This window comes from Colias eurytheme, chromosome 7, assembly GCF_061535395.1.
Source record: "Colias eurytheme isolate Ceu_HAF_F1 chromosome 7, ilColEury1 Martin Lab GWU primary, whole genome shotgun sequence".
NCBI lineage: Eukaryota > Metazoa > Arthropoda > Insecta > Lepidoptera > Pieridae > Colias > Colias eurytheme.
Window position 1 is genome coordinate 3181484 of NC_142986.1, and position 16614 is coordinate 3198097.

General features: G+C 29.9%; 1 protein-coding gene across 1 annotated transcript in view; it reads right to left on the reverse strand.

The window, feature by feature from the left end:
- The window catches only part of LOC149906938 (uncharacterized), a 70291-nt gene that overhangs the window by 28071 nt on the left and 25606 nt on the right, over positions 1 to 16614 (reverse strand). The window lies entirely within an intron of this gene.

Sequence of the window (16614 nt, forward strand, 5' to 3'; positions counted from 1 at the left end):
TATACAGAGAATGATGAGAGGAATTCAAAATCTGTAAATACCCACATACTCTGCTATTTATGTCATAATTAATAAAAGTTAACGTACTAAACAGAAAACTAATTATAGCATACGATGAATGGTGACCATCGATTATTTGATTACGACATTATACTGGGCTTGATATTTGGAAACATCTAAAATTACAATTGTATGCGTTGGAATTCATCCAGGTGTTACATACTTCAGTTATTTGCATAACGAACAGTGAACTGTTTAGGAAGTCCGGTATTACTTTGAAATGTGAGTTATCTAACTAAATTTCGTAGTAAAATGTAAAAGTAGAGATTAAAATTAAATATAGTGTGTAGCTTTGTATGTTTTATAAAATATTTTTTATTTGATTAAAAACATCCTTCTACAATAATAGTACAATATTATTTAATTTTCAGCAGTTATAAAATAACTTTAATCAACTCATTTAAAAATAACTTTAAAGGAATTTCTAGCGTAAAGGTAATGAATGTCTTTGTGAATTTACTTCAAATTGAAAACCGATAAAAGAAAGATATTTTATAAATAGGTAAGAAACATTGATACCGCAGAAGTATTGAATTAAACAATACTTTTTATAAATAATTAGCTACTCTTTATTTTCCAGCGAAGGAAACCTGTAGGCTTCTATTTAATACATCGACAAAGCGCTTTGTACGCCGACTGCTTTTGACTCGTGTTTCATTTTATTTATAAAATACAAAGAATAATTGTTACAATCGTTTTTCAAAGGCTTTTAGAACTAAGAATTTATATTTTGCGCAATGTTCCTAATACGACTCCACAGAAATTAATATTTATTCTCGTTATTGTGTGCTCTTTTTGGGACAGTTTTAAGGTAAATCTTATAATATTATAACTGCTGCTATAATATTATAAGATTTACCTTAAAACTGAATCACTTTGAATATCATAGTATTTAATGAAAATTAATTATAAAGGATAAAAGTAAGTCATTCAGTCATTTATAATAATAAAGGCTTAGAATTAATGGATGAATTTGAATCGAACTTATTATGACGACTCGCCTCAACAGACACTTCAAAAAATTTAATAAAATAAAATATATCTCTAACTCTTTTGAAAATTTTAAGTCATTTAACATCGATGTCTTAAATGTACCTACATTTTTATAAATGCACAAGGCCATTGCATTAATGTACACTTCTTTCATAAGAATTTCATAAATAAGAAACTTATTAAAGGTTTATTTGAACTTCACATAAACTGAACTAAATAATATTATTCTCTGTTCATACGCATACTACTCTTGCTAGTTTACAAAGATTTTGAAAAAACTGCGTTCACTAACAAAATAAAGACACATGTGGAGGAAATTTAACAATTAAACAGTAATACATACATGGAATTAACCACATCCATTGTAGAGAAATCTTTTTTAATGCTATTTCTTCATAAATGCTATACTAGTAACTAACTTTGGCATTGACCATTTTTCCAAGTAACATTCAGATGTTCCCTTTTATTACATTTAATAGAATTATTTTAAGTACCCATCCTGAAAATTGAAATATCAATCGTAGCAAGCACGTCATAACATAGACGGTGGTCTACGACTCTATGAATACGAAATGGGCAATTGTCATGAAGTATTGCCATGAGAGGCGATTTAGATACATTAACATTCGATATGTGTTCCCTTTTATAATTTACATCTTAAGTGATAGCTTCAACTTTAAGTTCAAATAATAATATCTGAGTTTTGGGGAGCTTTTTTTTATAATAATTATCTTGCTTAGCCTCAGCTTATAATGTGGTTATACGTTATTGTGATAAGTATTAACATTATATTATTATCTATACTTAAGGATTTCCTTAACTAAATAATATTACTACTCGGATAATTTTATCGTACTTTTGTATACATGAGCTAACATTTTATTTATTGAAATTGTAAAGCCTTATCCTTAAAATATCTTCAAATGCTTTCTTTGCTATGCTATGTTTCTCATTCAGAATTAACAATAATTCCTTACATGTCTACATATAGGTATATCATAAGACAGATAGATAAAAAACTGAACGTGATTACATCAACAAATATCTACCTAGTTAATGAAATAATTTCGTATGCAACCATTATGCAACTAATTTACGCTTTGACGTCAAGAACACCATGAGAACACCGTTACATTGATAACACACTTATACCTTCAACACAAATTATAGAAACATGGACATCACAATATCCTGAAGTCGTTACCGAATCCGGTAATGAATATGGATGAGCTGTTAAATGCTTAATTCCTTATTATGATGCGCATAACTCTTATTTCTTTGCTTCGAAGGGTAAAGCTTTTTACACAGCATTAAATTTTATTGTAGTAGGTACATAAAGCACATTATAACTATGCAAATAATACGGTGATGTAAGAACAGCTTTGGTATATAATTACTTTATTTGAATGTTTTTAGTTGTCATTTATATAGTCTGTCAATTTTTCTATAAAAAAAAACAGAGTTATAATTGCATTATGATACTGTAAAATTATCTCTATTATAGAGACTTATCGTGCCGACTCCATGATTAATTCTATACATAATGCAATGAATTCTAGAACATTAACAAAATCCTGTAACGAATATGCATGGACTGTTAAATAATTCGACACATGCAATGTTTCGGGAACCTCATTTTCATAAGGTTAAGCTACAACCAAAAACAGCGCATGTATATGTCATTGTTCACTTGTTTTTTAGTTGTTTCCTGCATTAAACTAACTTTGGAAACTTCCTATGCCAAAAGGTGAATGTTTAAAAATAATATGTGTTTTTTTCTGAGAATTTATCTTTCAAATGATAAGAGTATAAGTTTCGTTCAAAAATCAACAAATAGATCAAAGAAGACGTCTTGGAAACAAGGCAAGGCAGCAGCAAGTTTATTTCTTTTAAATTGTAGTAGTTCTCATAGTATTACTATTTGAGTGCATAAAAAGAAGCGTATTATAACTTATCATATTACCTTTACAAGAATTTGCTTTAAATATAAGAATCCGTAACAACAAGAGCTAAATTAATTGTATTTCATCAGAACAATTCCATTCTGAGCACATTCCTTAAATAAACTTTGTATAAAATGAAAATTCTATAAGATTGCCCAAAGAGTTATAGCGTTCAAAAGGAATTTTCAATTGCGCAGAGCATTTGTTTCAATAAAAACTAGGATTTTCCTTTGTACAAATGAACTCTACGCTGCGACACTATAATTCTTGCATCGCAAAGGAATTGTTTTTGCAAACGCAATATGTATTGCGCATGTTAAGAAATTGTTTAATATAACTGAATTTGCATGAATTATTGTTACTTTAATACTAGCATTTTTTTCAAACACACTTCTTTATGTTCTCAATTCATTAATAGCCTAGGATTAAAAGTTACAAACCAAACATTAATCTAATTCAATATGAAAGTATAACGTTCTATTTCTCAAGTCCGTAAATTTGTACAATTTTAAATTCACGTTTGCCATTTCGCGCAAATGTTACGACTTAGTTTATTACTAACAATCAAGCAACTCGTCTACACATCTACCCGTTTATTCTTAAAAAAAAACATTCATTAACAAAATGCGGGAAAAACTCTAACAGCCAGCTATAAATACCTGTCTCAGTAAACACTTGAAAATAAGGCACTGCAGTCTTCAACATGCTATTGTCTTGTGCACAAGTGTTGTAACTTCAAAATGACGCAATAACGAGGCGATTCTTCTTGTTATACCATATTTATTCAGATATTTGAGCCACTTATTGGAAGATCAGAAATCTTTTTATGGTATATTACCTACTTCTTATAAAGTTTTAAAAAGAGCACTGCAATTAGACTGGTCAAGTACTAACTAATTTAAGGTACATATTTGAATGATCGGTCAACTACTTTGGTAGTAATAAGTACCAAAATATAAACATATAAGCTTGCACATGAAACTTAACAGATAAATAAAGACGCATTGTTGTATTCTTGAACAAAATAGGTATAGGATATCTTATCCTTGTGTTAATTATTTATTACTATTTAATGTCTTGTATTTATTGATAAATGCATCGCATTCTTCAGTGTAATTAGGTCACGCTAGCATCAAGGTCCAGAAACATAAGACTGTATTGCACAGATATATGAGCTCCGTCACGCTGGAACCCGCTTTAAAAAAAACCTTACTTTTTTTCAGCCTATTTTACCTACAAACGATGCTAATAAATGTAGTATAGGTCAATTTTTTGTAGTCTTATTAGTTACTTAGAAAACATCATTGATATCGTTCGAAGTAAAAAATATAAATAATAGCGTGTTGATTAGTTTTGGAATGGGTTCCAAATTGATTGTAGTTTATTGTAGTGGCAAGAAAATTCTTTATTTGCGTTGTTTTATCTCAAATTATTGCAAGAAGGTCACAATAACAAGATTTTAAAAAATAAATAACACTTGTTCAAAAACTACAAACGATGCCAATAAATGTAGTATAGGTCAATTTTTTGTAGTCTTATTAGTTACTTAGAAAACCTCATTGACATCGTTCGAAGTAAAAAATATAAATAATAGCGTGTTGATTACTTTTGGAATGGGTTCCAAATTGATTGTAGTTTATTGTAGTGGCAAGAAAATTCTTTATTTGCGTTGTTTTATCTCAAATTATTGCAAGAAGGTCACAATAACAAGATTTTAAAAAATAAATAACACTTGTTCAAAAACTACAAACGATGCCAATAAATGTAGTATAGGTCAATTTTTTGTAGTCTTATTAGTTACTTAGAAAACATCATTGATATCTTTCGAAGTAAAAAATATAAATAATAGCGTGTTGATTAGTTTTGGAATGGGTTCCAAATTGATTGTAGTTTATTGTAGTGGCAAGAAAATTCTTTATTTGCGTTGTTTTATCTCAAATTATTGCAAGAAGGTCACAATAACAAGATTTTAAAAAATAAATAACACTTGTTCAAAAACTACAAACGATGCCAATAAATGTAGTATAGGTCAATTTTTTGTAGTCTTATGTCCATATACATATAAAGGTATGCTGTCGGAAGACAAACTGTGAAACTACGAACGATTTCCTTTTCTATTTTCTAACGTCTTAAAATGTATCACTCTATCAAACACTAAGTACATTTATTCATTCGCACTTATAATCAGTAATAAGAATATAAATAATAGCGTGTTGATTAGTTTTGGAATGGGTTCCAAATTGATTGTAGTTTATTGTAGTGGCAAGAAAATTCTTTATTTGCGTTGTTTTATCTCAAATTATTGCAAGAAGGTCACAATAACAAGATTTTAAAAAATAAATAACACTTGTTCAAAAACTACAAACGATGCCAATAAATGTACAGTATAGGTCAATTTTTTGTAGTCTTATGTCCATATACATATAAAGGTATGCTGTCGGAAGGCAAACTGTGAAACTACGAACGATTTCCTTTTCTATTTTCTAACGTCTTAAAATGTATCACTCTATCAAACACTAAGTAGATTTATTCATTCGCACTTATAATCAGTAATAAGCAAGACATACAAATATAAAGGTACTGTGACAATTGTTCATATCGTTTGTAGTTTTTATGCCAGTGTCATTTTATTATACCACTACCATTTGGCTAGTTTTATCTGATTTTTCTTGAAGTTATTTTAGAGGATAAATTATTTTACCAGTACTACAATAAACGATAAATGACAATATTAATTCCAATTTTTTATATTGCACTATTTTGAGTTTTTTTTTCGTTTCGGATGGAATTTATCCATTATTTCATTTTAATTACTTTTGTCGTCTCAGCAGTTTCGGATTATTAAGTGACTTTGTAACATTGAACAGCAAACTACTGAACATTAAAGATATCCAACTTTTTTTTTTAACATATATTATGTGCAATTTAATGTACACTAAATTACGAAACTCCCACACGCATACACAAACACGCACGTGTGCGAAGATGTATGTATGAGCATGAAAATTTTTTTTCTAAAACTACAAACGACACGAAATCCAAGGCTCATAATTGTTTTGAATATTATATTAACTTATTGAACACTAAATTTTTTGTTTTTTATTGCTTACAGGGGTTCAGCAGCCACTACAAACATATGAGTTTAGCTACAATCAACTACATTGTTTGTAGTTTTTGAACAAGTGTTATTTATTTTTTAAAATCTCGTTATTGTGACCTTCTTGCAATAATTTGAGATGAAACAACGCAAATAAAAAATTTTCTTGCCACTACAATAAACTACAATCAATTTGGAACCCATTCCAAAACTAATCAACACGCTATTATTTATATTTTTTACTTCGAACAATATCAATGATGTTTTCTAAGTAACTAATAAGACTACAAAAAATTGACCTATACTACATTTATTGGCATCGTTTGTAGTTTTTGAACAAGTGTTATTTATTTTTTAAAATCTTGTTATTGTGACCTTCTTGCAATAATTTGAGATAAAACAACGCAAATAAAGAATTTTCTTGCCACTACAATAAACTACAATCAATTTGGAACCCATTCCAAAACTAATCAACACGCTATTATTTATATTTTTTACTTCAAACGATATCAATGATGTTTTCTAAGTAACTAATAAGACTACAAAAAATTGACCTATACTACATTTATTGGCATCGTTTGTAGTTTTTGAACAAGTGTTATTTATTTTTTAAAATCTTGTTATTGTGACCTTCTTGCAATAATTTGAGATAAAACAACGCAAATAAAGAATTTTCTTGCCACTACAATAAACTACAATCAATTTGGAACCCATTCCAAAACTAATCAACACGCTATTATTTATATTTTTTACTTCGAACGATATCAATGATGTTTTCTAAGTAACTAATAAGACTACAAAAAATTGACCTATACTACATTTATTGGCATCGTTTGTAGTTTTTGAACAAGTGTTATTTATTTTTTAAAATCTTGTTATTGTGTCCTTCTTGCAATAATTTGAGATAAAACAACGCAAATAAAGAATTTTCTTGCCACTACAATAAACTACAATCAATTTGGAACCCATTCCAAAACTAATCAACACGCTATTATTTATATTCTTATTACTGATTATAAGTGCGAATGAATAAATGTACTTAGTGTTTGATAGAGTGATACATTTTAAGACGTTAGAAAATAGAAAAGGAAATCGTTCGTAGTTTCACAGTTTGTCTTCCGACAGCATACCTTTATATGTATATGGACATAAGACTACAAAAAATTGACCTATACTACATTTATTGGCATCGTTTGTAGTTTTTGAACAAGTGTTATTTATTTTTTAAAATCTTGTCATTGTGACCTTCTTGCAATAATTTGAGATAAAACAACGCAAATAAAGAATTTTCTTGCCACTACAATGAACTACAATCAATTTGGAACCCATTCCAAAACTAATCAACACGCTATTATTTATATTTTTTACTTCGAACGATATCAATGATGTTTTCTAAGTAACTAATAAGACTACAAAAAATTGACCTATACTACATTTATTGGCATCGTTTGTAGTTTTTGAACAAGTGTTATTTATTTTTTAAAATCTTGTTATTGTGACCTTCTTGCAATAATTTGAGATAAAACAACGCAAATAAAGAATTTTCTTGCCACTACAATAAACTACAATCAATTTGGAACCCATTCCAAAAGTAATCAACACGCTATTATTTATATTTTTTACTTCGAACGATATCAATGATGTTTTCTAAGTAACTAATAAGACTACAAAAAATTGACCTATACTACATTTATTGGCATCGTTTGTAGTTTTTGAACAAGTGTTATTTATTTTTCAAAATCTTGTTATTGTGACCTTCTTGCAATAATTTGAGATAAAACAACGCAAATAAAGAATTTTCTTGCCACTACAATAAACTACAATCAATTTGGAACCCATTCCAAAACTAATCAACACGCTATTATTTATATTTTTTACTTCGAACGATATCAATGATGTTTTCTAAGTAACTAATAAGACTACAAAAAATTGACCTATACTACATTTATTGGCATCGTTTGTAGTTTTTGAACAAGTGTTATTTATTTTTTAAAATCTTGTTATTGTGACCTTCTTGCAATAATTTGAGATAAAACAACGCAAATAAAGAATTTTCTTGCCACTACAATAAACTACAATCAATTTGGAACCCATTCCAAAAGTAATCAACACGCTATTATTTATATTTTTTACTTCGAACGATATCAATGATGTTTTCTAAGTAACTAATAAGACTACAAAAAATTGACCTATACTACATTTATTGGCATCGTTTGTAGTTTTTGAACAAGTGTTATTTATTTTTCAAAATCTTGTTATTGTGACCTTCTTGCAATAATTTGAGATAAAACAACGCAAATAAAGAATTTTCTTGCCACTACAATAAACTACAATCAATTTGGAACCCATTCCAAAAGTAATCAACACGCTATTATTTATATTTTTTACTTCGAACGATATCAATGATGTTTTCTAAGTAACTAATAAGACTACAAAAAATTGACCTATACTACATTTATTGGCATCGTTTGTAGTTTTTGAACAAGTGTTATTTATTTTTCAAAATCTTGTTATTGTGACCTTCTTGCAATAATTTGAGATAAAACAACGCAAATAAAGAATTTTCTTGCCACTACAATAAACTACAATCAATTTGGAACCCATTCCAAAAGTAATCAACACGCTATTATTTATATTTTTTACTTCGAACGATATCAATGATGTTTTCTAAGTAACTAATAAGACTACAAAAAATTGACCTATACTACATTTATTGGCATCGTTTGTAGTTTTTGAACAAGTGTTATTTATTTTTCAAAATCTTGTTATTGTGACCTTCTTGCAATAATTTGAGATAAAACAACGCAAATAAAGAATTTTCTTGCCACTACAATAAACTACAATCAATTTGGAACCCATTCCAAAAGTAATCAACACGCTATTATTTATATTTTTTACTTCGAACGATATGAATGATGTTTTCTAAGTAACTAATAAGACTACAAAAAATTGACCTATACTACATTTATTAGCATCGTTTGTAGGTAAAATAGGCTGAAAAAAAGTAAGGTTTTTTTTAAAGCGGGTTCCAGCGTGACGGAGCTAGATATATGCAGTACAATGTGCTCTTGACGACAGAACCGCTTACTACCGAAGAATAATTCTTCACCACAAGAATAAACGTGGATATTAAAACACAGATTAACAGGTGAAGCAATTGATCATTGGTCTTCTGGTCTTTGTTTCATCCGGAATAAATATAGTTCAAGAGTTAATCATTGTTATCAAAATAAGTATTTGTAACTTTACGTTTGGCAATAACGCGTAAATCTTTCTATTTTAGCTCCATTACTTTGCCAAACGCTATATTCATTCGCGATTATGTTCGCCGTCTTGACAGCCCATATTTTAGTTGGAAAGCTATTTTCGAAACTAGAAAAACGATGGCATAGATTTAGCCTTTATTACTCACAAGAAATGGTTGATAGCACCTGTCCTTTGATCGTGATCTAAATGATAAATTTTATTATATTCTGTTTAAAGAAAAGATCACATCCCTATAAGTTACCTAAAATCTAAAGTTTTGTCAATTGCAAGTTGAGTGACAGTGGGAAATTCTGTGAGTTTAGCCTAGTCAAGCAAATAATGCAGACATTGTACATACAGTAATCGTGTATTCTTTAGGTTCGATTATGCGGATAAAGATAAAAATTGTCATTCGCATTTACAGGAATATTATCAAAATGGCGCAGCATTTCCCAACATATCCCATTAACTACAAAATTAAGGACAAGTACATTAAGCCACAATTGGGCGGTGTGGTACAGTTTACGAGTATACTAAATTATCAATCGAGCCTTCGCCTCTCCAAGGACGTGTGGTTTCAATTATTTCAATTGCTTTTATTTTCACTTTATTCATTCACATAATTAATCCCAGGAAGTATGAAAAATTGGGGTTCGTTATAATTAATGTACCGTGCATATCAAAATAAAAACTACTACAGATATAAATTTTAATGTATAATAGTTGCGGAAAAGCAAACACAAGAAAATACTACCACATACTACTAAAATTACACAGTTCAATAACATTATTCGGGTATTGAGAGTACAAAACCACGTGCTAAATTTCAACGTCTAGATACGATGTGTTCGAAATTGAAGGAAACTATGTGATTCATAATGCATTAAGCCAGTGTCCGTTGCATTGTGAAATTAAACAATATTCCTTGCATTTCGACATAGCCAGCAGATATCGGAAACAATATGGGAATCCTCAAACAAGTATCCTTGACCGGTATCTACGCGTATTTCAATAACTCGATCCGTTTCTGCTGGCCAGTTTGTTTGTTTATTCTCATATTCTATCGAATGTATCATCGTCAGTTTTTGTGATATTTTGCAATTATTGGTTACACAATATTAAATCATTATTATTAAATTCTAATATGTTGGATGCGACACATAATATAACTTATCACTCATTTGTTTCAGGAGCTCTTATATATTGGGTACCTAACTGACAAAATAAATAATATGCACTATTTCAAAAATATTTTTACTGTTTTCAGTCTGTTACACAATTTCACTGTGAAGTATCGCATCAAAATAACATAAAGCAAAACTGAATGGTGGTAGAATATTATTCAAAAACACTGTTCAACCACCATAAATGATTGATACCAAAAAAAACGCACTCACTGACTGACTATATCGATAATATAATATTTATTTCACCACTATTTTTATTTCCTTGTTCGTACCAGTACCTACCAATAAACCATCGAAATCAAATATCAAATATATCTTTCAGTGACTCGCTTTTAAGAGAATGATTGAATCATATAAATAATGTTCTAGAAATATCTGGAATCTTGTGACGTAGCCCTTCATTTTTTAAGCTTACGTTGACGGACACAAACAAGCTGGTTACAAAATATGTATGACTATGTTCTCAGATATCACAGCCCATTTATAACACGTAATACTCCAGTGAAAAAGTTAAATATGACTCGTAAATCGTAGACTTTTTATTTTCACACATTATTATTACAGCAGCTTAAAACGATGCAAAAGGGTTTGAATTTTTGTGCAATACTGAAAATGTAATTGAATTTTTTATAGTGTACATAATTTTAACATTACTGAAAAATAATAAAAAACGTGACAGATAATAACACTACTTTTTATGATTACACAAATCAATGCAAATGGGCCGAAATGTAGCAATCGACCTAAATCAAATTACGTATACAAAACCAACACATTTTTCTAAAAGGTTACAGCAACAACGTTCACAAAAGCTTTAATCCTCGAGCGGGCTTACGATGCAGCTTTTAAATTCCAAATTCCATCAAATAAAAATAAATTTTCAATTAGTAGTCTATCGCAAAACGAAAAATTCAACAACATTGTTAAACTTATTACATTTTCCAGTACAATGAAGATAGAATTCGCTGGGCGAAGAAAATTCCCGCTGACATCTAGCAGGTGGTTTTTTTCCAATACAATAAGGATACGGTGTTCCAACGTACCTCTGGGAGCTTGTTCAAGAATTTAATTTGAAACTTTCCTATTTTTACCGGGAGGTAAGGAATAACTTGGATATGACAATCCTGAAAGAAATTGTATTACACCTTGTCACAGCGATTCACTTTTCGCTAAGAATGTTAAACGTTACTTTGAGCTTTTAACTTTTCATATATTTTATGGCTTCGCAACTTGCCGAACTTTTCAAATTTATTATATTTTTTTCAATTATTATATATCTACAATTTATTGTTTACAGTACCAGTACAAAATTTTGCAGGTCTTGGTTTTACGTTAAGCTCTGCGTCCGTTATAAAACTAACCTAATTATGTTTATGAATTTCCTTGATATTTCTTTTGCATAACGTTGACTGCATTGGGTTTTTATAATTTTCTATCATATGGTGAAAGCAATTCACATTGAGCATAATTAAGACGATAGAGCTCACTAACTTTACACAAAACGTAAAAAAAAATATCCATTACTCATCTTAATATATATAAATCTCGTGTCACAATGTTTGTCCTCAATGGACTCCGAAACCACTTAACCGATTATAATAAAATTCGCACACCATGTGCAGTTTGATCCAACTTGAGAGATAGGATAGTTTAAACATGTAGGTACCACGGGCGAAGCCGGGGCGGACCGCTAGTTATAATATAGAAATAAGCTCTAACAAAGCGTTAATGTCTATATTGTCGTTAAAAGTTATAAATTGCGAGGGAAATTAAAACAATTCTGCAACGGGCTTTCAACTCTAATGGAAGGTAAATCTATTGGGAATAATTAGTTGTGGAAATACAAAATGGACGTGACGAACGGACCAATGAAAGATGTGTTGTTTTCGTGAGCTTTTATATTTGAAGTCTTATTAATCACTAGGAAAAATAAGAAAACATTACATCTTATGAATTGGATATTCGTATTACTAAATTAACTAGTAAAAGTCATTACTAAATGTTGAAAAGGATGCCCAAGAATGATATTATGTACATTAAACGGTGAATATTCCGTCATATCTAACTTTTATATTATTTTCCTAAGAACCTTAATACCTCAACTAATCAGAAGAACATAACAGATTGAAATACCTACCAATGAATTGTTCAATACTCCATATTATTTACTCAACATTTAGCATTCCTGTCAATGTAACCATTACGAATGAACAATACAGAATTTGTTTTTCCCAATACCTATTTGTCAAACCTATAACATAGTTGAAAATCTTAACGCGACGTTCCATCATTTAATTCCGACGAACGAGCGCTAAACTATGACTCATGAATAGGAAAGACGTGAAAAAGCTCACACCCACGCTTTGTGAAATCTAAACACGTTTACATTTTACAAGCAATCCGCTCCAGGTCAATGGATCACTTAAACAGAATGACGTGACTCCGAAAAATAGGCACGAATAAACAAGAATACGCATTGTGTTTCCTTTATTAAGATTTAAGCTAGACGGAGCAGTTAAGATGCAAACTATTAACCTGCTTCTATAAGCGTTCTGTAAAATCTTAATTATGTTCAACGTCCAATACATTGAACATAATTGGACTGATCTTTAAAATGTTTTGGTTATGTTATCTAAAAAGATAACACGCTTAGGCACTCGTTAATAAATGAACAGACTGATTTAATGAAAGACTGATGCTGTCAGTTTCACCAATATGCACGCTGAATAAATAACCGTTTTAATTTGGATCTTCAGAATTGATGAAAATTTTTAACGCATGCAATACTACGTTCGCAATAAAATTGTGGTTTTGAATTCATCATTCGGTTTATACAATATAAAATATCACATGTTATTAAGATTAACACTGCCATTTTTCGACATAAAATTTTAATCCTTTATTGCTAGAAATTTCTAGATAGCTTAACAACCGACAGTCTGCAACGAAGTTATTATAAAAATATATATGACAGTTCTTGGTAGTAGAAGTTGAAGAGTAAAATAAAATTATGTTCAAAGTAAAGTCTATTTAATATATATCTAACATATTTTAGGTCTTATAATTAGGTCAATATCATTTTGGTATATTTGTACCTATACATTATAAAATTGTCCATAATGTTTTACTGTCGTAATTTAGTTTTCAGTAATTTATTCCACTTTCATTTTATTTATTTATTTATTTTTATTTTATTTTTTACATACATAGATTCCTTACAGCTATTTGTATTACAATTTTTATAATTAACTTTAACAAAACAATACGCCAATAAAAAGGAATACCAATAATAAGACAATTAATGTGACAGTAGTTTAACATTAATTATAACAATGACAAAGTGGAAAAAATTAATATATATATATTTTTTTTTTTTTTTGGACATGGTATACAAAAAAGAGGAAAACGTACCCATTATAGAATGTTTGGTATGGATGTGTGAGTGTGTGTACTGTGTGTGTAGTGTATAATGGTGTAGTGTGGTGAGATTGTGTATGGTAAACTAAGAAATTATTGAATTGGTGATGTCTGTTACTGCTTTTTTAAAACTGTTACGGGAGAGATGAAATATGTCAACACTTGAAAATTTCTTGTTGTAAATATCAGGTAGACGGAAGAGTGTAGAATTTTGCAGGTGTTTGGTTGAAGCGAGGGGAACCTTTAATAGTTGGCAATGCCTTGTTCGTAATGACGGTGCTTGTAGTGATATATTACCGAGAATATTTGGACAGTCCAGTCTATTACGCATTATGTCGTAAAGCAGCATCATGTCGATAATATCTCTCCGTTGTTCGAGTGTATTGATCCTTTGGAGAGAGCATCCTTCAGGGTAATTAGCACAAGAGGTCTTCGATATAAAATTAAGTTTCCTAATAAATATTTTTTGAATATTTTCCAAGCGGTCAATATAACAGCGATAAGAGGGACGCCAGATCGGACTCGCAAATTCTAGTACGCTTCGCACATACGAAAAATACAGCACTTTTAAACATAAGATATCTGTGAATGCATCACAAGTCCGAAGTATGAAACCTAAATTTTTGTACGCTTTTTGTATAATAAATTCAACATGATCGTTATGCGTAAGTTTAATGTCATGAATAACACCCAAGTCTCTAACCTGTGTTGTTCTTTCGAGTGATGCATTGTTTAGCTTGTAATTGAAATTAATAACATCCTTTTTTTTCCGGGTAAAAGTAATTAATTGGCATTTGTTTATATTAATAGATATTTTATTAGTTTTGTAATACAGTGTCAGTCGATCGAGATCGCCTTGCAGCTTAATACAGTCTTCTAGACTGTTGATTTTTTTGTAAAGTTTTTTATCGTCTGCAAATACAAGGAACTTGGAATCAAGAAAACATTCAGATAAATCGTAAAGAAATACGTTATATAATAAGGGGCCGAGATGCGAACCCTGCGGTACACCGGATGTTACTCTAATAAAGTTTGATCGGAATCCACCGATAACTGTAGCTTGATGAATAAAAACTCGATAACATGCCAATCTGAGATGCGCTGTTCATCCTTATGAATGATACATACTTATGCAAGTCCATATTCAGTAAACTTAAAAACAATTCTCTGAACTTCACTTAAATAGTTTAACCTTGAAACTTCTTTCGCAAACAATTAAAATGAGGTCAAGTATTGGTCAGTACATAGCGATGTACAAAAACGGTAAAGTTACGCTTTAAATAATTCATTTTTGTTGATTTTTCGCAATGTAATGTAGATGCCTTAAATTGTAGATTAATGCAAAGAGTTTGCAAATAAACTCGGTGTCCTCGCGCATTTAAAATTTTAATGTGCTGAAGAATGAAATCATTTTTGCAGTATTTTTGCTCCGCTGTTCAAGTTTCTTACAACTGACCATAAATATGAGAAAGCACTTTACTAACAAATTAAATTATACCATTCATATCGTTTCAACATGTGTTAATCGTTCTCATTCACAAAAGATAATCGTTATAAGGCGCAACATCAAAGTTCATACTTTTTTATTAAAATAAAAAATGAAACAGATTTTGACTTAAATATCCGGATGACATGTGGAACCGTATAATGTATTTTATTTTTGATTGATGATCCTTTTATTAAAGTCCAAAAGCGTTTTGATCTAGCGATTTGGAGTGAGATAAGTATAAAATATAATTCACATTACTTCTTTATTCCATTTGTTCATATTTCTATGAATTATTTATGACAAGAACAGAAAACTTTAACGTCTTCTAATTTCACGTATGATTTCTTGATGGTTTAAGAAGCAGCATATAAAAGCTTCATGATAAAACTGAATCCAAAACGGTTACATAAAAATGATCTTTATTCCCTTTCTCTAAGAGCTCATATAGTGTGTAGAGAACTACTCGTAGTCCTAGGGCCCTAAAAAATATAAGCACGCTCCACGAACTCCCAAACGAAGATAACCTCTGAACCGGCCCGACCCATATTTTGAACAAGACACCATTGTGACGCTTTTTAATTGCCTTAATTAAACTTTCGTTATCCGAATTACATTGTTAATTGAAACGGCATGCAATATCCTTTTTGAAATTAAAATTGGTTAGTATAAAAAATGCTAGAACAAAATGGTGTAGTGAAGGTAGTTAAATATACAATGCTCATTACGAAAATGCATTTATTTATGGTGTTTCTGCTTCATTTTTTTTTCTAACGGTCTCCTATACAAATAGCAAATTGGCACTTAAAAGTTTAACCAAACATTAATCGTTACGTGATAAAAATTGTATCAAAAACTACAATCTATAAAGTCAGACAAACTTTTAAGAGTATTGAAAAGTTTTGCATCGTTCAGATTTTAAACTCTCCCACTATTATAGGTACTATAAATTAGGTCTCAACTTCTATATATAAAAATAAAACGTGAAAAATATTGGAAATACTCCTAAACTAGTAGGAGCACTCATGTTCGTTGCTTTACGCTTCGGTCCAGTCAAACGTACATTAAATGCTAACTCGTAAGTGGTACGATCGTTATGAGTAGAGTACTTATTGCACTGAAGTATTTTAGGAACTATACTCAATATTTTATTCTGTACTAGATGCCCGCGTGGCTTCACTCGCA